Raw genomic sequence first — 18,661 nt, 5'->3', positions numbered from 1 at the left:
ACAGGCTGGCCCCAGAGTGTCCTGCTCTGGAAACTGAATGCTCAGCCTGGAAGTGCCACACCCCGTCCCGCTCTGAGCTCGCTGGTCAGAAGCTGTCACGTGGCCCCTCCACGCACAGAGACCCAGGAAGTGCCAACCGTGGGGCCAGGGGAGTGGGGACAGTGCGGGCCCGCGGTGATGACACCATGGGGGCCAGCAGAAACGTCCCCATGACCGCCTGTGCCCACCCCCAGGCCTGCAGCCCCGGAGCCGGGACCCGAGGGCAGGGACCCCTCCCCTCCGAGCACCAGGCCGGGGGCTCAGTGTTTGTTCACTGAGCTAATCCCTCCACACGTGGCTTCTGCAAGGTGCAGCCCCAGGGAAGCTCCGCCCGTGGGTTTGGGGGCAGCCCCTGGGGTGTGGTCATACCCACTCGGACGACAGGACCGTCAGCACCTCCACGCTTGGGCCGAGGTTCCCCTCGGGGCAGGTCCCGCTTCTGGATAATTCCCACCCGTCCCTGGGGGAGCAGGGGCCGGGCCCCCGCCAACCTCCACGCCTTCCTGGTGTCCCCAGCTGAGGGGCCATGGGGAGGCGTCTCCGGGTGTGGTTGGGGAAGGGGGTTCATGCACACCACCTCCCGGGCCCTCAGCCCGCCCCCAGCTGCCAGCCCTGCTGCTCACCCTCTCCTGTCCCCAGTCCCCAGCTCCTCTCGGTGGCCTCAAGAAACGGCCTTGGGGCAGGGTAACAGGGCGGCCCAGGCACAGCCCAAGTGCGAATCCAGGCTCAGGCTGGGGTGCGCCGGATATCAGGCTGGGGTGGGGGCAGCATCTGCGTAAAATGAAGCCCAAGAAACCCAGGCCCCCCCGGGCTCCTCAGTGCCCGGCCGTGAGCCCCGGGCTGCTCAGCTGAGCAAGGGGCCAATGAGAGGGCCCCCGGGGTGTGGGGGAGTTGTCAGGAGACCCCCGGCTCAATCTCAGCCTCTCCCCCACCAGCTGGGAGGAGGCAGGCACCCCCCCAGCCCAAGCCTCTTCTCAGCCTCTGAAGGTGTGGCAGCGAGGCCCTGCCTCCCAGCGCTGTTGAGCGGCTCCTGAGACACAAGGGATGCGACGTTTCCCGCTCCCGGCTAAACACCTGGAAGAGAAGCAGTGGCTGTTCACGGGGTGACTGCTGACCGCCCAGGAATTGTGTCCTGAATCGACTTCACATCTAGCACGCTGCTTAGGTGCGGAGGCGGGGGAAGGCCGGGGTGGGGGGCTCCCACACGTGTGCACGCGCACACACCCACACACACACGTGCACACGCCCATGACGAGGGCCCAGGGAAGGCCGGGGTGGGGGGCTCCCACACGTGTGCACGCGCACACACCCACACACACACGTGCACACGCCCATGACGAGGGCCCAGGGAAGGCCGGGGTGGGGGGCTCCCACACGTGTGCACGCGCACACACCCACACACACACGTGCACACGCCCATGACGAGGGCCCAGGGAAGGCCGGGGTGGGGGGCTCCCACACGTGTGCACGCGCACACACCCACACACACACGTGCACACGCCCATGACGAGGGCCCAGGGAAGGCCGGGGTGGGGGGCTCCCACACGTGTGCACGCACACACCCACACACAAACACGTGCACACGCCATGGGGAGGCCCGGGGAGGGGCTGGTGTGCTGGCTCACACAGACACAGACGTGGTCTCACAGGGTGGAGGGCACAGGGTGCAGGGCTCTGCGTGAGGCCCGGGGCCCGGCGGCGGTGGACGGCCGTGTGGACCGGTGGCTGGCCGGGGAGGAAAGATGGACGGCTGCGGGTTGCGGGACTGCAGTGGCCACACTTGAGTGTCATTAACGACAGCTTCTTCCAGGCCGAGCTTGCGCTTTCCTTGATGGTTGGAGAAATCTCGAGATGGGAGGCGCCCTGGGCTAGAAGGGGTCCGGCCCACGGAGGGGAGGCTCAGAGGGAGCCCGGAGCAGTGTTTCCCAGATGAGTGAAGAGGGGGGACCAGCTCAAGGACTCGCCCCTGCGGAGGGGCGAGGACTCAGCTGGGGTGGGGGGAGAGCCTTGTTCTAAAAGCAGGTGCCTCCTCCCCCTCCTCCAGGCTCCAGGGGTCCCTACTAGGAAAGTCTAGGGGGCCCAGGACCCCAGCAGCCTCCCCAGGCGATCGTGATGCAGGCAGCTCCCAGCTGAACATACAGAGATTTCTCTTCAATTTCCAGGCCAGACATCGAATCTGCTGTTTCCATGAAGGAGACTGGGTTCCCTTGCAGGCTGCACTGAGCTCCACGGCCCAGAGCTAAACTGGCCGTCTCGTCCTTCCATCTACAAGAAGAACCGGGCCAAGAACTGGCAGGGGGAACAGTTCAATCTTAATTCATTTCCCAAGGCTTCATCACACACAGACCAAGAGAGTTTGCTTCAGGAGACTCCTTCATTAAAGCTTTAGTGAGGTGGGGACCAGGCGGAGCTGACACTGAGCTGCATCGCAGAAGCCTGACTGCGGCGACTTATCCAGATTCAGGCTCTTCGTCCCTGCCACGTGTGTGTGTTCAGCCACTCAGTCGTGCCTGAGTTTCGCAGCCCCATAGACTGCCACCCGCTAGGTTCTTATGTGCATGGGATTTCCCAGCAAGAATGCTGGAGCGGGGTGCCGTTTCCTCCTTCAGGGAATCTTCCCGACCCAGGGATTGAACCCCATCTCCTGTGTCTCCTACATTGCAGGAAGGTTCTTTCCCACTAGCGCCACCTGAGGTACCCCACAGTGACGTCAGGGACCCGCTCAGCCTCTTGGTCACAAAATGACTGCCGCAGCCCCAGACCTCATTCACATCTTAGGCTGGAGGAAAGGAGACGGGTGAAGGGCAAAAGGGATGTGTCTGAATCAGCCTCCTACGATCAAGAAAACAGTGAGTTTTCCAGGCGCCCCACCTTCCAGACTTGAGTTTACGTAGGTAGCGGGTCTCAAGGGCCACCCTGGCCTCTGGGGCGTGTGGCTGGGAGTATCTACAGCTAAGCATGTGGTTGTGCCAAGCAAACAGTTTCTAAGGAGGGAGGGAAGAGGGTGCTGAGGAGGCAAACCACAGGGCTGGCTCCATCCTCACGAGACAGAACTGGACACGGGCCAGGAGGGCTGGCGGGGAGGCGCCTAACCCTGGGGAGGTGGTTCGGGGCACGGAGCACGCACTGTTGAGTTGTTAAGGAACCCCAACTCTGGGCAGCTCCTTCCCTTGTTGGCTGTCGTAGGAGGTCCTGGTGGTCTCTGGGCAGGCCCTCGGGGGCGGGGTCCTGCAAGCAGGTCCCCGGGTGCAGAGCCTGCACGCAGCCCTGGAGGGCCGTGGCTGCATCATCCTGCCCACATCACAGCGCGTGCTTCTTTACCTGTTGGCTGAGTCCCCACAAGACCCTATGCGTCTCCCACCCCCTCCCCGGATGGGCCTTTCCCTGCCTCTCTGGGAAAGTACCAGTCTCTTCATCCCTTGAAAATTACCAAGTGCCAGCAGCCGCCTGGGAGGAGGGGGAGCTGGCTTTAAAAGAGTCAGGCAGGAGCCCTGAGAACAGTGGGGCGTGTCCACCTCGGGTCCCGGGGCGCATCGGAGGGTCCAGCACCTTCCCCGCCCCGCCTGCCTCCCCGACTCCCTCTGACAGTCACTGGGGCGGCTCCTAGAGCCCCCAGACCCCGGACACAGCCCGGGGCAGCAGCGGCGCAAAGAGTCGCCTGAGGCCTCTCAGAGCAAGTGTTAGAAACTCCTGTGGGTCCGATCTCAGCTCCCACATTCAGGGATGCAGCCTTCAAGACATGACTCTTTGAGAGGATTGGAGCTCGGATCCTGCTCAAAGCCCATTCCAGGATTTGAGACAGAGTGGGGGCTTGGCTCTTCCTTGCCTGCGTGTCCAGCCGTGTCTGACTCTTTGAGACCCCTTGGACTGTAGCCCACCAGGCTCCTCTGTCCGTGGGATTCTCCAGGCAAGGATGCTGGAGCGGGTAGCCGTTTCCTCCTGCAGGACACTTCCCCGACCCAGGGATGGAGCCTGAGTTTCCTGCATCTCGGGCATCGGCAGGCGGCTCTCTGCCGCTGCGCCACCAAGTTGGAGATACGGTAGCTCCCTCCCACCACCCCCATCCGCTCCCTTCCCTCTTTCTCTCTTTGTCTAACAAGATGCCTCATGAAAATAACGCAAGTAACAGCTGCTTCAGAAGCACAAACCCAGGCCAGGGCCGTGCCGAACGCGTCCGTGCTTCGTCCCATGTAGTTGTCACAACTACCCTGAAGTCACTGTCACCACATCCCCATTTCACAGGTCAGAAGGCTGAGGCTCAGGAAGCACGAGCCCCAGCTCCAGGCTGCAGAGTCGATGGGCAGCAGAGCCAGGAGGCAAACACAGGACTCAGCCGCTGCAGTCTGAATCATGCGTGTCTTGCTGTAATAGGCGCTCATAGCAGTTTCTGCTTTGTTTTCCAAGGTAGTAATCGGAAAATGCAAGAAAAAAAAAAAAAACCAACCAGACTCTTTCATACACACACACACACACACACACACACACACACACACCTCACAACTCAACTAGAAACGTGATTCTCCCAGCAGTGTTCTGGTGTGTCTGGAGCACAGCTTGACGGGCAGGGCAGGCTGGTAGGGCGGGAGAGGTCGCCTGGGGCCGCAGCACAGGACAGCTTCTTTGCTGGCCACCGAGGCCATCTGAGAGCCGCCTGCCAGGCCTGTAGGGGAGGGGCGTGGCCACCGCTTCTGACTCTGAAACCCAGGCTGACATGTGGAATGGGGAAATGGTCCCCCTCAAGAGGAGGGTGTCCCTGAGCTGGGCAATATGATGGAGGTCTGAGACCTGCTTGTGTGGAAGCGAGGGACGGAAGTGGGGAAACTGGAGGCTAAGTGGCCCCTCCAGGACCAGGCCACGTGTGCACAGAGCCGTGTCTTCCCTCCTCAGGTCACATGTGCACAGAGCCGTGCCCTCCGGCACCAGGCCACGTGTGCACAGAGCCGCGTTTTCCCTCCCCAGGCCACGTGTGCACAGAGCCGTGTCTTCCCTCCCCAGGCCAGGTGTGCACAGAGCCGTGCTCTCCGGCACCAGGCCACGTGTGCACAGAGCCGTGTCTTCCCTCCCCAGGCCGCGTGTGCACAGAGCCGCGTCTTCCCTCCCCAGGCCGCGTGTGCACAGAGCCATGCCCTCCTGCACCAGGCCGCATGTGCACAGAGCCGTGTCTTCCCTCCCCAGGCCATGTGTGCACAGAGCCGTGCTCTCCGGCACCAAGCCACGTGTGCACAGAGCCGTGTCATCCCTCCCCAGGCCGCGTGTGCACAGAGCCGTGTAGGAAGCAGGTATCAGGAGGGGGGGAGCCTCCTGAGCTCTGGGAACACCAGCTCCTGCTGTTCATTCAGCCCAGGAGGCTGGCTGTGTCCTGTCCTCAGACAGGGCTCCACCGAGAGCTCTGGGCCTTGGGCCTGCGAGAGGACTCAGGAGAGACTTCCCTGACGGTCCAGTGGCGAACACTCCGCTCTCCCAATGCAAGGGGCCTGGGTTCGATCCCTGGTCAGGGAACTAGGTCCCACATGCTGCAACTAAGACCCAGCACAGCCAAACAAATGTGTTTTAACAAGAGGGAGGGGACTGAGGAAGGGGTCCAGGCCCGTGGTAACTTTCTCCAGATGGCCTTTGGGCGTCCAGATGTCTGCCAAGGAGCTCATCCTTACATCCTGGTGATGAAGGCGGTCTCTCTCCAGCCCAGAAGCCCGCTTGCCATCAAGATGGCGCAGAGAGGCCCGCCAGAGGCCGACAGACTCCTCGAGAGCTGCTCCGGGCAGGGACGGGCACCCAGGCAGCCTGTGCTGGAGGCTCCTCAGGAGAGGCTGCGGGGCTCGGCAGTGCCCCTCCCACCAGAGGCGGGTGCCGGCCGTGTGCCGCCTGCCTCACCGGCACCATCCTGGTGAGGGCTTTACTCTGTGGCCTGGAGGCCTGGCGAGAGCCCCTCAGGGTCAGCAGTGCTGCGGCAGCCGGGACGGGAGCCGAGGGTCCGGGGTGGGGGTGGGGAGCCGAGCAGAGTGTTCCTGCGCCCACACCCTGGCCCTGCCCCCAGCTCACACCTCGGGCAGACCCACCTCTCCTAGTCAGGACCGTGCCAGTGAACCAGGTGGTGCTAACGTCCCGGTGAGAAAAGGATGGTTCGAAGTCAAACCCTGGGCTTGGCTGTAGCGGGACAGGCTCAGGAGAGGCGGACAGACCCCGATCTGGGGCTGCTGTGCCTCCTGAATGCCTCTCTGCCGTGGGGGTGCTGGGAGGAGGTGCCTGCCTGTGGGACGCTCAGCGGGCGTGGGGCAGTGAGGCCAGGTCAGGGGGAGCGAGGCCCCTGGGTTGCTGGCCCCCAGCTCAGAGAAGCCAGGGCACAGCTGCCCTCCTCCATCTGGGGGCCTCCCCAAGTGGTCCAGGCTGATGTCCCCCAGGGCGCCACGGAGCCTGAGCCCCTCCTGAGGGTCTGCAAAGCCCAAGGAAGAGGCCAGGGTTCAGGAATTCATGCCTCAGTCCCCAAGGCTCTTGGGGCCCGTGAGCAGCCTGACAAGGCGGGAAGGGGCAAAGGGCATCTCCCAGGCATCACTGGGAGCCCCGTGGGCTGACTTCCCACCTCCTTTGGGCGTGCGAGGCTGTAGCCAGCGCCTTGAGAAGCGCTTCCACCATCCTCCTCCTCAGCCCCAGGCTCCCAGCCAGAAAGTGGGGGATCGGGGGGCCTGAGGCTCAGGCTACCACCTCCCATGACCACTCCCACCTTCTTCACCTGGCTCGCCCAGGGCCTCTGAGCCTGCGATGGGTGGTCAGGCCAGCACGGTTGCTAAGTAACCACAGATGGGGCTGGGGAAGCTGGGCCAGACCCGGTGGGCTTGGATGTGCTGAGTGCTGCTGTCTTTCCAGGTCTGCCTGTGACTCCACTGCCGTGGCTTTGAATTCCACACCCGGGCATTTGTCTCCAAAGCGGGAGCCCATGTTTATCGCTGCTAACGGATGTTCCCGGGAGGGGGTGTGTCACAGAGGTCTATAAATTTAGGTGTGTGCCCCTAGATGGAGACGGATTCATGTGTCGAGAGCTTGGCGGCCGCCCGGCTGGGAGAGAGACAGATCTCCCTCGGGCCGCCGGGAGGCAGCTCATTTGTTCAGGGGAGAAATGGTGGCGGGGGGGGGGGGGGGGCCACGCTTCTCATTTGTCTGGCGACGCCTCAGAAGCTTCCCTGCCTGCCTCAGCACCTGGGGCCAGGCTACCCCCTTCTCTGGCTCTGTGGCCTGTGGGAACAGCTGGTGAGGGGCTGGAAGGAACGTGGGTGGGTGGGCGCAGGCTGAGCGGGAAGTCAGGGAGGCAGCCACTGAGAGGCCCGGGGCTGAGGCCCCAGCTCTGAGCTGCAGGCCTGGAATCAGACTCAGAGGTGGTGCGGGGCCCTGTCGGGGATCTGCACACATGCCCCTGGCCCCCCAGCCTCGGCCGGAGGAGCTCTTTCGCTGGGCGCCGTGGTGCACTTGGCCCAAGAGGCCGCCGGCCAGGGCTGGGCACCGGCCCCCAGAGGCCTCAGAGGTGTCCACCCATCTGTCCTCAGGAGCGTGGCCCCTCACACCCTCGCCAGCCCTGCCCATCCTCCTGGCCCGAGCAGCCCCGGCGCCAACCCGCAAGTGGGGGCCAGAGCAGAGGCGCGCGTGGGGCCGAGGGGGCCGGGAGTGGTGCCGCTGGGCTGCGCGCAGACTCCAGCAGGAGACAAAGGGGCCACCCCGGCCGCCCTTCCATAGCACATGAGCTGGCCTGGCTCCCACCGCCCCGGCCCCTGAAGGCCCCTGAGCCTCAGGCTGCTGGGCCAGAACCTGAGACGGTGCCCACTGCCAGGAGGAGCATCTGAGAAGCTGCTCCACGTGCCTGGTCAGCGCCGGGCCAGAGGAGCACCCGGACAGGCTGCCTCTCCTCCCACAGGTGCCCATCTGAGCCCCTAGTCCCAGCCCAGCCAGGTACATCCCCTTGACACAACCGCTGTTGCAGGGGCCCCGGGCCTTGGACGTCCATTCTCGTCGAATCCTCAGACGTGGATGCGATGGGCATGAAGGCTGCTGTTTTGGAGGCGAGTGGACTGAGGCCTGAGAGGCACCCTCGGTCCTGCGAGCCCGTGGACAACCAGAACGGCGTCTAACACCTGGGCATCTGCGTACCCAGTGAAGCTTGCAAGCACCAGCTCAAGGCAGGACTGGGCTTCAGCTGGCAAGGTCTCAGGTGATGACGACCCTGTTCCTGGCGCCCCCGAGCCCAGCACTCTGAGGCCTTGCCAGGTGGCTCTCGAACGCCCACCAAGGGACAGGCAGAACCTGCAGTCTCTCCCCCACTGCTGGTCGGGGAGCCCCTCCATCACGTTCACCCTTCACCCCTCCCCAGCAAGACCAGCCCAGCCCAGCAAGGATGTCCTCAGAAAGGCCCCCCAGGCACTGGGCAGGGGGTGGGCGGGGGCCAGACGCCCCCCGGGGCCGTGCACCGCAGCCCATGTTCCCACAGGGCCACCGTCGCTTGAATCCTGCCCACCGCCTGGGCGGGTGATGGAATTCAAGGATTAATAGTTTTGACAAGCTGAACCCTCTCTGACATGCTAATTACGTTTTCCCGTGGCTGCTAGTGGGCCCATCAGGAATGTCACAACACAGCTTTCCTGGGGGAGGCAGGCGCTCAGCCCTTCCCAGGAACCCGCACAGCTGCAGCGGCCATGCCCGTGGGGCTCTGTGTGGCCCCTGGAGCTGGGTGACTGCCCCCGCTGGCAGCCCCTGGCAGCCCGGGTCGGCTGGGCCCCAGAAACCGCAGTATCATCACTCAGCGCTTTAGAAACACGCAAGGGGGAAGTCAGACTCCAAGGCCTGAGGGAAAGGGGCTGTTTTTAGCAAAATTCACATCTCTGAAAAATCTCGTGCTTTCCGGGAGGTGTTCCTGGTCGGTGAGTGAGCGAGGCTCTGCGTGGAGAGGTAGCTGAGATGTCGGCCCACTCGGCCCCTTGCTGTCTCCATGAGGGACCTGAGCAAAGCAGTGGCCTGCTGGGGGCTCCCCCTTAGAGACAGCCACCCCCATGGGGAGGGCATCCACGTCTAGACTGCCGTCACTGGCCAGGAGCCCACACTGTGTGGTCGGTGGGCCAGGGAAAGGCCCCCACAGGACTGGACGGGGCCCCAGAGGCTGCCCCAGGAGCCACCGCCCATCTCCGAGGCTGAGCCTCTCCACCAGCCAGCCCAGGAGGAGGGGACGTCGGGGTTGGAGTGCAGGGATGTTCCGTGTGAGTCACAGTATCCTGAGTCCTGCCACCTGCCCCAGCCAGGTCAGGGGAGACCTTTGCCCAGCTTGACAGAAGCTTGGGTCCTAAGTCAGCCCAGAACGGCATGCAAGAGAAAGGGGTTCTTGAAAAACAAAGAAACACCCACTGGAGTGCCCCGTGGAGTGCCCATCAGCTTCTCTCCTGCAGAACAGGGCGAGATTTGGGAAGCTTTGCTGAGCAGCCCCGGAGTGTGGAGAGCACTGCTCACAAATCCTGCAGCTCCCGGGGCTGACGGACGTGGGGCACGGAACCCTGGGGAGGCGGCAGGAGGCTCAGCCTGCCAGTGTCTGGCTCTGAGTGCAGTGAGGGTCGTGTCTTGATGCCAAGCAGAGCTGGGAGAAACTCGGGTTTCACTCCAACTGCTACCCCCATAACAGGAAACCCGCGTCCAGAGCGAAGCAAGAGTGAGCCGTGGACACGAGGCTGTCCCCGGGCACTGCGCACACTGGAGAGAGGAACAGGAGCGAGCGCCCTGACGGTGAAGAAGCCGCCTGCGATGCGGGAGGCCCGGGCTCGATCCCTGGGCGGGGACGATCCCCTGGAGGAGGGCATGGCGGCCCACTCCAGTATTCTTGTCTGGAGAATCCCATGGACACAGGAGCCCAGTGGGCTACGATCCAGGGGGTCACAAAGGGTCAGACATGACTGAGCGACTAACACGCTTTAATCTGCAAAGGAGGAGAAGAATCGCCCGTAGCCTGTTCATGGGTCTCAGCAGCCAAGAGGCCGAGAAGGCCGGAGCCCTCGGTCACACCTGAGGCTGCCATCTCCCGCTCAAGCCAAGGCCACACGTCCACCCCCTGGGGCGCAGACCAGCAGAGAAGGGAGCAAGTGTAGCCAGGATCGTGGTGCAGGCATCATCAGCTACGGCGGGAGCGCTCTCGGGAGCCTGCCGACTGGGGGCTAAACGCCGAGGGTCTCAGCACGGCTTCTCCTCCTCCCCCATCAGACAGCAGGCCGGCCAGCCACAAGGACACGAGGGGCCCAGCGCTGTGGGCAGGCACAGCCCTGCCCCCGCGATGCGGGGCTGGCCCATCACAGTGAGCCTCAGAGCTCATGCTCCTCCACCGTAGGAAGCGACGTGCTCTCAGCCTTCCTAGGTGAGAAGAGGGGTGTAAGGACAAGCGGCGGCTCCTGGCAGCTACACAGTGACCGTGAGGACAGCCAGCCCAAGGTCAGAGCCAACACGCGGAGAAGGCAGAGGCGAGAGAAACGCAGAGGATCAAGGCGCCCTTGCGCTGTGGCTGGACCCAGAAGCCCCTGGGAGCCTCAGTCAGAAGATGAAACAGACCCCCGCATCTGCTCAGTGCGCTCATGACCTGGGAGCTATCTGCCATTTCACAGGTGAGGGCACTGAGGCTCGGGGATCTTAGCTGTGTGCCAGTGATCACGGAGGGGCCGGGGGACGTGGGTCTGCTTGCACCAGCCTTCCGGCCCCGACACACACACTGCCCTGTCGCATTTGGGCACCAGAGCCATCCTTGGGGAGGGCAGGCAGACGAGGGGCTGGCAGCGGTCGCAGGCCAGGCAGCTCCCCGGCTTCTCAGCAGGGAAATGGGGGAGGAGGTCAGCTGAGAACAAGGCTCCCGCCGCTGCCCAGAGATCGTCCGTGCCCGACCAGCAGATCACGCGGCTGAGGGGAGCGTCTGTGTGGCGTGGGCACACTGCGGAGCTGGGGCTTGGGCACCTTCCACTGACCAGGCAGGCATGGGACCGCGGGGCGTGGCTGAGAAACGTGCCCGTCCCCATCCTCCCCACAGGAACGCCCAGACCAGCGCCTCTGAGGGAGTGGAGCCAGCTGCCGGCTCGGCGAGGAGGGGGAGGCGAGCGAAGAAGGCGCAGGTGCAGCCGCCCGCTCCTCCGTGCTGCCTCGTGGAAGGATCCATGGAAGAAACAGGCGGTGCTTAGAAAGAATCCGGGGAGGGCAAGAAGTACCCTGCTCCCTGTTCCGCTCCCAGAACCTCCTCTGGAGTCTCGGATGCTGGGAGGCTGCTGGGTGGCCGTGACCCCGGAAGCCCCACTTCTGTGGCTGGAAACGCTGCTCCGACGCCTGGGGGGATCCGAGAGCAGCCTCCTAGTCCTTGACCTCAGAGGGGCCCCCGCTGCTCCGGGAAGGCCCCTCCTCACGCACGCGGACCCCTCGGGACTTGTGGCCTCCCCGCCCCACCCCACAGCAGGTGTGCGACAGAACCAGGGTTCCCTGCCAACGCCAGCGAGGCCAAGGGGAGCCCGGCGGGCAGGCAGCAGCGTGGACGTCGGCCCCTCTCTGGGGCAGAGGGCGTGAGAGGCCAGGGGCCTGGAAGGGGGCCTGGGGGCTTCGCCTCCTGTCAAAGGCAGAGGAAGAGAGCTGCAGCTTCTCACAGCAGTCGGCTGGGACTCCAGTGCTGGGGAAATTGTACCTTGTGTCACCTCGAATTTCCCCACACCGTGTGTGTGACCGTGGACCAGGGTTTATCGGGCTGGAAGCAGCCCCTGCGGAGGTGGGGGGTGGCGGGGGTCTCTTGGCCCCGTTTTAAAGATGACTTAGCTCCGGTCCCAAGTGGGAGGCAGCAGGAAGTCACAACCCGCTGGGTGAGCAGATGCGATGAACAGAAGTCAGTGCATCCTCAGAGAGGAAGCGGGGCGCACTCTCTTCTCACGGATTTTAAACTGAGCCCCCGACAACCCGAGTGGGGGTCGGGGCTGGCCAGCCACACCTCAAGGCACACCCTGACTCTTCCAGGAACCCAGCACTCCTGAGCTCACTCAAGGGCGACTGGGCTATGGGTCTGCAGCTATACGACCTGCCTCAGTCCAGGTCACCGTGGTCCCTGAAAAACCCAGAGGGAAGGGTGTCATGGGGCAGGTTACCACGCAGCAGGTGGCTTAGCGAGACGGTGGGAGTGGACGCAGGAGAGTGGATAGTGGCGTCAGGGAGCCCTCTGCGGTTCACGGCCAACGTTAGGGTGCTGGGAAGGAGGCCTATGGGGAGGGGGTGGTGGCCCCCGGCAGGAAGAGGCCCTGGCCTGTGAGGCTCAGCCCTGGGCAGGGGAGATGTCTGGGTCTAGGGTCCCAGAAACACAGGCTCGGGTGTGTCCCTCCCAGGCTGTGGGCTGGGGACCCCTGAGCCCTTGAGCCCTGACTCACAAGGGGGATGCCTGTGGGTCCCGGGGGAGCACGCCCTGCGTCTGGGGCCCAACACACAGTGTGGCTGCAGAGAAGTAACGCCCTCTCCTCGCCTCCAGACAGGCGGGCGCGCGTGACACCGTGCCTGGGGGCCCTGGGTCACCCCTCACCGACCCGGCATTTCATCTGCACAGTCGGGAACACACCGGCTCTTCTGGATGGATGGGGGAGGCAGGACCTCAGCCGCAGCCCTAGCCCCTGGGTTTGGCCCAAAGAGCCAAGCTGAAAATGTTAGTTGCTCAGGCGTGTCTGACTCTTTGCGGCCCCAAGGACTGCAGCCCTCCAGGCTCCTCTGTCCATGGGATTCTCCAGGCAAGAATACTGGAGTGGGTTGCCATGCCCTCCTCCAGGGGATCTTCCCCACCCAGGGATCGAACCAGGGTCTCCTGCACTGTCAGGCAGATTCTTTACCGGCTGAGCCTCTAAGGAAGCTGAAAGAGCCGAGCAGGGGATGGATCCGCATTTTCATTTTACAGCAGAAACTCAGTTTCCACTTCTTGTCAAACAGGACTGCCTCTGTGGACGGAAATTCACCAGATTCCTGAAGCCACGGATGACTTTTAATATTATGGGAGTTCTCCATTTTCCACTAATTTAATTTCTGGGGCTATTAAAGGTGGCCGGAAGAAACACCATCTGTTGAGCCGATGATAGACTGGAGAAGGGATTTCAGCAGCAAGATTGTAAATTTCCACTTTATCGGGGATCCTGGCATCTAAAATCAATTTGGGAAGGCACTGAAACGCTTATCAGGAGACTTTCTCGAGCGGGGCCTCTTCCTGCGCCATCTTTCATGATGATCAATCAGCTCCTGACATTCTCCATCTCGAGAAGGGCCTTGACGCTCATGTCCAGGTGCCGCCACCGGAAGGTTAAACACGTGAGGAATTTTACTATTTGTATCAAAATCCCAGCAGTCCTGAATCTGCTTCATTTCGATAACAATCGGGAGTGTTTCCATCAGAAGACCCTCTTTTCCACGGAGTGGGAGAAGACCCAGGCCGCAGAAGCTGGTCCCGTCACACGGCGGGGCTGCCCTGACAGACGCGTCCTCTCTCGTGGAGGTGGGCTGGGAGACCCTACGTCAGGAAGCCGCTCCCCCGGGGCCTCTGGCTGCCCAGCTTCACTTTCACTCTGTCAGTGACTTGCAGGCGCCAACTGCGTGCCAGGCACCGAGCCACGGGGCCACACGCAGCCCCGTCATCCTGGAATTAGCAGCATGGGGGGAAGTGGACGAGAAATGGCCACTGGAGACCTCCAGGGCCGGACTGCAGATGCTGAGAAGGGCGATGGAGAAAGCAGGCCAGGGCTCACGGGCAGACAGGCCATGCCTCCCGAGAGGGGCGGCGGAGCTGAAATCCACGGGGGCTGGGGTCGGGGAAGGGTGCACCCTTGGGGCAGCAGCGAGTGTGTGAGGGACAGTAGACAGTGTCCCTGGGGGGTGTGAAGCGTGTCTGTCACCGCCGACCCGCCTGTGAAGACCCCGTTCCACAGCAGCGTCTGGGGAGCAAGGGCAGGCGGGGCTTTTGTTGGAAGTGCTGTCTTCATCCAGATCTGAGGTCCTGGCAGTTGCTCAGGTCCACCCCCAACACCCCTCATCAGGGGCCACCACACCTCCTCCTGATGGTCCCGCGGCCAGGCAACAGACCACCAGGGACCACCCCGGTGCCCCAGAGCCTGGCGACCATTCTAAGCAGCCGGCCCACAGAGCCTCGAGGCCCACAGAGCCAGCCCACAGAGCCGCGAGGCCCACCGGCCCCACGCTGCTTGCCACACAAGGCCGTGCATGTAGCGGTCACACGGGACGCCAGGACGCCCGGCCTCTGGTGGCGGATGAGCACCCGGTCAGCGGGGCCGCCCCCAGGACTGCAGGCCTGGCTGGCTCTAAAGTAGATGCTTGTTTTCCAGGCGTCCCTGCAGGAGAGGGAGGCGCCTGGGAAGGCCACGAAGACTCCTTCACTAACAGCGGACACCTCTACCGGGGGGCATGTCCGCCGAGGGGACGGCAAGGCCCCGGGGAAGGGGCAGGAGGGGCACTGATAGAGAAAGCGGCGGACGGGCCCTGACGGCCGTGGAAACCCCCACGTGAGCCCAGGGAGGCCCTCAGAAGTGGGAAACCCGGCGCCTGTGCGCGGCGGGCGAGCAAACCACTCCCACCTGCAGGACGCAGCCCGTGGAGACCCCTCACGGGGCTATGACCTGAGTGCAGCGGGGGGACCCTGGGCCCTGCCACCGTAGCAGAAAGCCGCGCCAGGGGAACAAAAGGGCAGGGCCAATTTCCACAAACAGGCCAGCTCTGGTCTTGGGTTTGCTGGCCCCGGACTATGCTGTTTCATCCTCAGACCATCCCTGGAGGTGTCTGTGCCGCCCATCTTGTTGCTAGGCAACCAGAGATGGGAAGGACCCGCTGGAGTCAGGGCAGCGGCCACCCCTGCTGCAGGCGGGCTCACTGCCCCTCCCTCTGCCCAAGGGCCCCCCGACCCCACCGTCTCCTTTCAGTGAGTCACAGAAAAGCCTGACTACAGATGAATACACACAGAGAGCTGTCGTAAGGAAGTGGCTCACAGAGCTACAGAGGCTGAGGAGTCCCGACACCTGTGGTCAGACCAGGGGCGCCGACGGCGTCAGTTCAGAGCCAGTTCAAAGGCAGGTGAGGGGGGCACCCCAGCGCAGGGGTCGGGCAGGACACCCTTGGCCCTCCCTCCATCTGTGATCGGCGGTGGGGGGTCTTCAGCAGGTGGATGAGGCCACCCACGTTGGGGAGGGCCCCCACTTCACTCAGTCTATCAGCTCAAATGCTCGTCCAGAAACACCCTCACGGACAGCCCAGGACGGTGCTGAAGCAGACCCCGGGGCCCCGTAGCCCCGTCTCGAGGACACAGCAGCCTGGCCGGCACGCTCCTGGGGGACGCCGCCGCCAGTCCGATCAGCGTGGTGACTGCTGCCCATTACTCCACCTGCGGGTGCTGAATGGCTCTCAGGGGTCAGGCAGCTGGCCGGAGGCCCTGGGAATCACAGACACACCGCCCGAGTCTCTGCAGCCCTGGGACGCCGGCGCTCCTGGGGGCGGTGCACATGCAGCAGCCCCCCACACCAGGCCCCCGGGACTGTGCTCTGAGCCCCATGCAGCCCCTCTCCAGCAGGCACGGAGGCTCCGGCGGGGCTGATTCACCAGCCCTGGGCCTCGTTTTCTCGCTCACGTCTCCATTCCCAGCCCAGACCAGGCACCCAGCAGCCTTCCCCGTCCCTGGCTCACACAAGCTGGTCCCCTAAAGCCCCGTGGTGTCTCCCCACCCTGCCCGGAGCCCAGCTCCATGGCTGCCCCTGAGGAGGGCAGGAGCTGGGAGGGGGTAAGGGTAGGGGACAGGCTTGGCACTGATCATCCAAGGCGGAGGTAGTAACGCACGTCTGTGGAACCCTGGCCGTTTTCCAGCAGGCTGTCTTCAAGGCTGACGGGGCAGCCGGGTCTCCGGATACACATGTAACGATGTCCCAGGTCCCCGAGGATGAAGGCCCACAACCAGGAGGCTTAAACAGCAAAGGTGCCCTCTCTCCCAGGGCTGGAGGCTGGCAGTCTGGACTCTCCATCGGCAGCCAGCTTCCCTCCGGGCCCCCCCACCCTGCCTGTCATCGGCAGGCCTTGGGCCTCCTGGCTGGCAGCCCTGCCCTCCCCTTCTCTGTGTCAGGCCTTCACGCGGCGTTCTCTGCTCCGTGTGTCTGTCTGTGGGCAGCAGGCACATCAGGTGAACGCATGAGTGAAAGCCGCTCAGTCGTGTCCGGCTTTGTGACCCCATGAACTATACAGTCCATGAGATTCTCCAGGCCAGAACACTGGAGTGGGTAGCCTTCCCCTTCTCCAGGGGATCTTCCCAACCCAGGGATCGAACCCAGGTCTCCTGCTTTGCGGGCGAATTCTTCACCAGCTGAGCCAGCAGGGAGGCCCAGGTGAAGGGCCTGCTCTAATCCAGCCTCATGGCCCCTTAACTTATGTCTTAATTATTTCCACAAAGAGCATGTCCCAAGTTCACGGGCACAGGGCTCAGGGCTTGAACGCCCCTTTGGGGGACACACGTGCCCACTGCAGGCGGACACGTGGATTTCCTGAGCCCCGGGAACACCAGCTTTCAGGAAGCCCGGCAGGTGAGGAGTGACCCTGTGACCCAGGCAGGGTGGCCCCGGCCACAGCCCGAGGCCCCGAGGGGGCAGGGCCACGTGCAGGTGGGCCCAGGGGAGCCCATCCTGACCGGAGAGGCGCCCCCTTCAGTCCAGTCCTCGGCTGGCTGCCCCTCACGGAGCTCCTGACCCTAGGGAGGCACCCCCGGCGCCTGGCGCCCACACGTCTTGGGTCCACGTGCAGCACAGTGGCGGGGCTGCAGGGGTGCAGAGTCAAGAGCCGCCTTGTCCCAGGAAGACCACACCTGGAGGCCCGGGCGGGCACAGCACCTGAGCGGGACCTCAGACCGGAGCCTCGCCCGGGCGGGAAGACACCTGGGCAGAGAGCTGGACGTGTGGGGGTGCCCACCTCGCCCTGGGAAGACACCCCAGCCCCGCCCAGCGAGCAGGGGTGCGGGCACTGGAGGTCAGGGAGCTCCCACCTGCCGGCTCCCGAGAGCCTTGCGCAGGAGAGAGGAGGGGTAACAAGATGCTCCCCACCTCCCGTTAAACCTTCAAGAGCACGACGTGGACGCTACTGTCCTGCGTGCCCATCAGGGCCCGCCTACCGCCCCGCCTACCGCCCCGCCTACCGCCCCGCCTACCGCCCCGCCTACCGCCCCGCCTACCGCCCCGCCTACCGCCCCGCCTACCGCCCCGCCTACCGCCCCGCCTACCGCCCCGCCTACCGCCCCGCCTACCGCCCCGCCTACCGCCCCGCCTACCGCCCCGCCTGTCAAGGAGCCCCCGACCCCGCCCTGGCTTCCAGGACCCAAGGGCAGGGCAGGCCGCTGTCCACACAGGCCTGCCGCCAATAAGGAGGCGGCTTGTCACCAGGGCTTGGGGCTCCTTGAGCTTAGCGGAGACGGCGCTCCCACTCGCGGCGGGCACAGCCCGAGTCTGGGCTCACCTGGGACCGGTCCCCGCGGGGTGCGGAGCGCAGCTGCTTTCTCACGCTCTTTTCATGGTTTGCGGTCACTCAGGCCCCGGCCAGCACTCAAGTTTTCCCAGCAGGCACAGGCTCTCCACTGGACTTCACTGGCTGAGAGCAGCTGCAGGCTTCCCTGTGCCCCTGGCTTGGTGCCCACCTGAGTCTGGAATGGGCACTCCTCCCCTGACTCCCGAGGCAGGGACTTTCAGTCTGAGGGCGTTGAGACTCTGCTCACAGCAGCTTCCAGTTCGGCAGAAACCACCAAAACTGCCTCAAGCGTGGGGGTCATCTAACCCTGGTCTTCCCTGGCCTCAGAGGATGAAGGCTCAGAAGTGGGCCCAAGGCCCCATTCAAGTCCCAGAAAGATCTGTGAGTTTCCATCGAATGCTTCCAAAGCATGTCCTCCTCTAGCCCTTGACTCCAGGCACACGTGGCCGTGCTCCTTCCAGAGTCCAGCAGAGGTGGGGACCCCTGACGGCCCACAGGAGGGTGTCTCCAGGGCCGGCTAGCTAGGGCAGGCTCCCTCACCTGGAGAGACCGGCAGAGGGCTGCGAGGCCCTGGTTGCCTGTGGCCTGGGCCTCCCTGTCCTGGAGCAGCACCTGGTGCTGGAATGCCCGCACTCCTTGCAAAGCGCCAGCGTTTGCAGTAGCGGGGTCCCTCTGGGAGGGGAAGGGCTGCGTGCCCCTGTGGGATCAGACGCCTCGGTCACAGATGGCCAAGGGCCTCTGAGGACTGGAGACAGCCCCCAGGAACCTTCTCACCCAGGGCTTTGGGTTTCTTTGTTGGAAAGACTATTACTCAGGGAACAGCCCACCCGGGGGCCATGAAACCTAGGTGAGTGCCTGGAGGGAGCCACCAGGAGCTCCCTGGGGATGGGCATGACGAAGCTGCCTGGCTTCCTGACCCAAGGCACCGTGTGCGGGGCCCCCAAGGACCCTTCAGCCCGTGGCACCTGGAGCCACACCCCCGCTTGGACCCCGCAGCCTCCTGGGGCGCCCGTGGGCTCTCAGATGCCTCCCATCTTAGCACCCAGGCGCCTTCCCTGCACCTGTGCTCATTCCCAGGGTCCCCAGCCTCCTTCTCCCTGTCACACGCACACAG

The sequence above is a fragment of the Ovis canadensis genome, chromosome 3 (genome assembly GCF_042477335.2).
Source record: "Ovis canadensis isolate MfBH-ARS-UI-01 breed Bighorn chromosome 3, ARS-UI_OviCan_v2, whole genome shotgun sequence".
In the NCBI taxonomy this organism is placed as follows: domain Eukaryota; kingdom Metazoa; phylum Chordata; class Mammalia; order Artiodactyla; family Bovidae; genus Ovis; species Ovis canadensis.
The sequence above is the reverse complement of the archived record's forward strand: the minus strand, read 5'-3'. Positions refer to the sequence as shown.